Source organism: Arachis hypogaea, unplaced genomic scaffold (assembly GCF_003086295.3).
Source record: "Arachis hypogaea cultivar Tifrunner unplaced genomic scaffold, arahy.Tifrunner.gnm2.J5K5 arahy.Tifrunner.gnm2.scaffold_171, whole genome shotgun sequence".
Lineage (NCBI taxonomy): Eukaryota > Viridiplantae > Streptophyta > Magnoliopsida > Fabales > Fabaceae > Arachis > Arachis hypogaea.
Window position 1 is genome coordinate 23,307 of NW_027255544.1, and position 6,047 is coordinate 29,353.

The 6,047-nt window shown below is 34.1% G+C and overlaps 1 non-coding gene across 1 annotated transcript; it reads left to right on the forward strand.

The window, feature by feature from the left end:
• Nucleotides 1-1,101: 1,101 nt before the first annotated feature.
• On the forward strand, nucleotides 1,102-1,205 carry LOC114927314 (small nucleolar RNA R71). The gene has a single exon (XR_003817637.1). It is a non-coding gene; the product is annotated as a small nucleolar RNA R71 (small nucleolar RNA).
• The last annotated feature ends 4,842 nt before the right edge of the window (nucleotides 1,206-6,047 follow it).

Below are 6,047 nucleotides of genomic sequence, written 5' to 3' on the forward strand. Positions count from 1 at the left end.
AGAGTTTGCTGAACCCATGTATCTAGTTTACTAATGAGCAAGGGAGGTTCACCTTCCCAAGTCTCATTACCAAACAACTTGGCATTCAGTTTCATGATGGCTCCTAGATATTGAGCAACTTGCTCTCCAGTTGCATCTTCATCCTTTTCAGAGGAAGAATAGTTTTCAGAGCTCATGAATGGCAAAAGGAGGTTTAATGGGATCTCTATGGTCTCTATATGAGCCTCAGATTCCTTTAGGTCCTCAATAGGGAACTCCTTCTTGCTTGAGAGACATCCCATGAGGTCTTCCTCATTGGGATTCACGTCTTCCTCTTCCTCTCTAGGTTCAGCCATTTTGATTATGTCAATGGCCTTGCACTCTCTTTTTGGATTCTCTTCAGTATTGCTTGGGAGAGTATTAGGAGGAGTTTCAGTGATTTTCTTACTTTGCTGGCCCACTTGTACCTCCAAATTTATAATGGAGGACCTTGTTTCACTCATGAAACTTAAAGTGGCCTTAGACAGATCAGAGACTATGTTCGCTAAGCTAGAGGGGCTCTGTTCAGAATTCTCTGTCTGTTGCTAAGAAGATGATGGAAAAGGCTTGCAATTGCTAAGCCTGTTTCTTCCACCATTATTAAAGCCTTGTTGAGGCCGTTTTTGATCCTTCCATGAGAAATTTGGATGATTTCTCCATGAGTAATTATAGGTGTTTTGATAGGGTTCACCCATGTAATTTACCTCTGCCATTGTAGGATTCTCAGGATCATAAGCTTCTTCTTCCGAAGATGCTTCTTTAGTACTGTTGGATGCATTTTACCATCCATTCAGACTTTGAGAATTCATGTTGACTTGCTGAGTCAACATTTTGTTCTAAGCCAATATGGCATTCAGAGCATCAATCTCAAGAACTCCCTTCCTCTGAGGCTTCCCATTATTCACAGAATTCCTCTTAGAAGTGTACATGAATTGATTATTTGCAACCATGTTAATAAGTTCTTGAGCTTCTGCAGGCATTTTCTTTAGGTAAATGGATCCACCTGCAGAATGGTCCAATGACATCTTAGAGAATTCAGATAGACCATAATAGAATATATCCAGAATGGTTCACTCTGAGAGCATGTTAGAAGGACACCTTTTGGTCATCTGCTTGTATCTTTCCCAAGCTTCATAGAGGGATTCACCATCTTTCTGTTTGAAGGTCTGAACATCCACTCTAAGCTTGCTCAGCTTTTAAGGAGGGAAGAACTTAGCCAAGAAGGCCGTGACCAGCTTATCCCAAGAGTCCAGGCTATCTTTAGGTTGTGAGTCCAACCATGTTCTAGCTCTGTCTCTTACAGCAAAAGGGAAAAGCATGAGCCTGTAGACTTCAGGATCTACTCCATTAGTCTTAACAGTCTCACAGATCTGCAAGAACTCAGTTAAAAACTGGTAGGGATCTTCTGATGGAAGTCTATGGAACTTACAGTTCTATTGTAGTAGAGCAACTAGTTGAGGTTTCAGCTCAAAATTGTTTGCTCCAACGGCAGGGATTGAGATGCTTCTTCCTTCAAATTTGGAAGTAGGTGTAGTATAGTCACCAAGCATCCTCCTTGCATTATTATTTTTGGCTGCCATCTCCTCTTTCTTTTTGAAAATTTTTGTAAGGTTGTCTCTGGATTGTTGTAATTTAGCTTCTCTTAGTTTCCTTTCAGGTTCAGGATCTGCTTTAACAAGAATATTCTTGTCCTTGCTCCTGCTCATATGAAAAAGAAGGGATCAGAAAATAATAATAGGGATCCCCTTTATCACAGTAAAAAGATTCCTTTATGTTAGTAGAAGAAGAAAAGAATAGAAGAAGGAAAAGAGTTAAGAATCCAAACACAAGGGGGAAGATATTGGGTTTGAATTCTTGAGTGGAAGAGAAGTGTTAGTAGATAAATAAATAGAAGGATTTGAAAGAGGGAGAATTTCGAAAATAAATTTTGAAAAAAGGTTAGTGATTTTCGAAAATTAAGAGAAGAAATAAAATTAAAATTAAAATTTAAAACAATTAGTTAATTAAAAAGAATTTTGAAAAAGGGGTGAGGAATTTTCGAAAATTAGAGAGAGAATAGTAGTTAGGTGGTTTTGAAAAAGATAAGAAATAGTAAAACAAACAAAAAATCAATTAGTTAGTTGAAAAATATTTGAAATTCAATTTTTTGAAAAGATAGGAGGTTAGAAAGGATTTTTGAAATCAATTTTGAAAAAGATATGATTTGAAAAAAAAGAAGATATTTTTAAAAGATATGATTGAAAATGATATTTTGAAAAAGATTTAATTTCAAAATTTAAAATTGATTACTTGACTAACAAAAAACTAAAAGATATGACTCTAGAATTTAAAGATTGAACATTTCTTAACAAGCAAGTAACAAACTTCAAATTTTTGAATCAATCACATTAATTGTTAGTAAAGTTTTCAAAATTTTGAAATAAAGATAAGAAAAAGATTTTGAAAATCAAAGTTGAAAATTTTCGAAAATAAATAAAAAAATGAAAAAGATTTTGATTTTTGAAAAAGTTTTGAAAAGATAAGATTTTTAAAATTGAAAATTTGACTTGACTTATAAGAAATAGCTAAGTTTTAAAATTTTTTGACTAAGTCAGCTCAAAATTTCAAAAATTATGAGCAAAACAAGGAAAATATATTTTTTTAATTTTTTTTTGAATTTTTAATGATGAGAGAGAAACACACAAGAATGACCCAAAACATGAAAATTTTGGATCAAAACACTTAATGCATGCAAGAACACTTTGAATGTTAAGATGAACATCAAGAACATATTTTTGAAAAAATTTTCAAGAAAAGAAAATATGCAAGACACCAATCTTAGAAATTTTTCATGTTTAGACACTATGAATGCAAAAATGCATATGAAAAACACCATACAACACAAAACAATAAAATATGAAGATCAAACAAGAAAATTCATCAAGAACAACTTGAAGATCATGAAAAATATAATGCATGAATTTTTGAAAAATGCAAGAAAAAGATGAACATGCAATTGGCACCAAACTTAAACATGACACAAGACTTAAACAAGAAACACAAAATATTTTTGGTTTTTATGATTTTATTGATTTTTTTGTATTTTATTTTAATTTTTTTCGAAAACATATAGGAAAAATAAAATAAGAAATTCAAAAATTTTTAATAAGAATTCCAGGAATCTTTGCAATGTTAGTCTAAAGCTCCGATCCAGGAATTAGACATGGCTTAATAGCCAGCCAAGCCTTTTGTGAAAGCTTCTGTCCAAAACACTAGACATGGCCAATGGCCAGCCAAGCTTTAGCATATAAATCAGACATACAACAGCTGATACTGCATTCAACTTCATATACTGATAAGGGGAAGTCTCAATCCAATTGAGTTAGATATGGCTTTTCAGCTAGCCAAGCTTCAACATGCTTCATGAAACACTAGAACTCATTCTTAAAAATTTAGAATAATTTTTTGAAAACAGAAGTAAAAAAAATTTTGAAAGATTTTTGAAAAGTTTTTGAAAATAAAACAAAAAGAAAGTTACCCAATCTGAGCAACAAGATGAACCGTCAGTTGTCCAAACTCAAACATTTCCCGGCAACGGCGCCAAAAACTTGGTGCACGAAATCGTGATCTCTAATAATGGCATTCAACTTGGTATGCGCATCTACTAACTCAGCACTTTCTTCACAACTTCGCACAACTAACCAGCAAGTGCACTGGGTCGTCCAAGTAATAAACCTTACGTGAGTAAGGGTCGATCCCACAGAGATTGTTGGTATGAAGCAAGCTATGGTCATCATGTAATTCTCAGTTAGGCGAATAATAAATGGTTATGGAGTTTTCAAATAATAATAATAAATAAACAGAAAATAAAAATAGAAATACTTATGTAAATCATTGGTAAGAATTTCAGATAAGTATATGGAGATGCTGTGTTCCTTTTGGATCTATGCAACATACTGCTTTCATACTTTCAATCCTTCTTACTCCTTTCCATGGCAAGCTGATTGTAGGGCATCACCGTTGTCAATGGCTACATCCTATCTTCTCAGTGAAAATGGTCCAAATGCTCTGTCACAGCACGGCTAATCATCTGTCGGTTCTCGATCATGTCAGAATAGAATCCATTGATTCTTTTGCGTTTGTCATCACGCCCAAAAATCACGAGTTTGAAGCTCGTCACAGCCATTCAATCCTTGAATCCTACTCGGAATACCAAAGACAAGGTTTAGACTTTTCGGATCCTCAAGAGTGGCCGCCAATAATTCAAGCTTATACCACAAAGATTCTGATTAGAAACCCAAGAGATACTCGCTCTTTCTAAGGTAGAACGGAAGTGGTTGTCAGTCACGCGTTCATATGTGAGAATGATGATGAGTGTCACGGATAATCACATTCATCATGTTGAAGTGCAACGAATATCTTAGAATAAGAATAAGCTGAATTGAATAGAAAATAGTAGTAATTGCATTAAAACTCGAGGTACAGCAGAGCTCCACACCCTTAATCTATGTTGTGCAGAAACTCCACCGTTGAAAATACATAAGTGATGAAGGTCCAGGCATGGCCGAGAGGCCAGCCTCCAAAACGTGATCAAAGGATCCAAAATACAATTCAGAGATTATCCAAAGACGTCTAATACAATAGTAAAATGTCCTATTTATACTAGACTAGCTAATAGGGTTTACAGAATTAAGTAATTAATGCAGAAATCCACTTCCGAGACCCACTTGGTGTGTGCTTGGGTTGAGCTTGAGCTTTACACATGCAGAGGCTTCTTTTGGAGTTAAACGCCAAGTTGTAACGTGTTTTTGGCGTTTGACTCCAGAATGCAGCATGGAACTGGCGTTGAGCGCCAGTTTGCGTCATCTAATCTCGAAGCTATGGATGTCTTCCTTCCAACGCCATTGAGAGCGTGCCATTTAAAGTTTTGTAGCTCCAGAAAATCCATTTCGAGTGCAGGGAGGTCAGAATCCAACAGCATCAGCAATCCTTTGTCAGCCTTCTTATAAGATTTTTGCTCAGGTCCCTCAATTTCAGCTAGAAAATACCTGAAATCACAGAAAAACACACAAACTCATAGTAAAGTCCATAATTGTGAATTTAGTATAAAAACCAATGAAAACATCTCTAAAAGTAGCTAGATCTTACTAAAAACTACCTAAAAATAATGCCAAAAAGCATATAAATTATCCGCTCATCAGATGGTTAGTGAGGTAAGGGTAAAATAGTCAAAAAGAATTATTTTATTTATATTTTTTATTATTTTACATATTTTCATAGCACATTTAAGATAATAAGAAAATACACAATATTTTTGGTACACATCTAAAATTCGTTCAAATTTGTGCTTATATTTTTCTTAACCTAAATATTCTTCTAACACATCCAAAATAATAAGATAACACACAAAATACTTTTAGTACACTGAAGCCTGAAACACTTAACACACGGATCATGGCATCAAATGGTATAAAGGAGAATTAAAATATGTAATTAAAAGATCTCTAGGAAGCAAGTTTTCAACCATAGAACTAACCTAGGAAGGAATTGTAAAATCATGCAATCATATGAATAAGTGGGCAAGAATTTGATTAAAATCACTCAATTAAACACAATATAAACCATAAAATAGTGGTTTATCATACACATCCAAATTTTGTTCAAGTTTGTGCTTATATTTTCTCAACATAAATATTTGAGTAAAGTGACAATTAGATCCTCAAAGATGTTGATCTTGGATGAATTAGTCCTTGAAAAAAGAGTGCCAATTAAGTCCTCCAAGATAGTAAACGGTGGACATGTATGTCCTTCTGTCAATAAATAGTGCGAAATAAAACGGAATTGTCCACGTATTTTGGTTTTTACAGTGGTGCATGTCTCGTTACTGTCATATCAGCAGAAAAACGATGTAGTTTTGGACAGTAAAACATTTATTGTCTTTGAGTTTTTATATACCTTTTATCAGCAGCTCTTTATTTATGACAAATTGTATCAAAATAAGTGAAGTTTCGCTCTAAAAGTTGTTATCTACATGACTATCTTTAATAGAT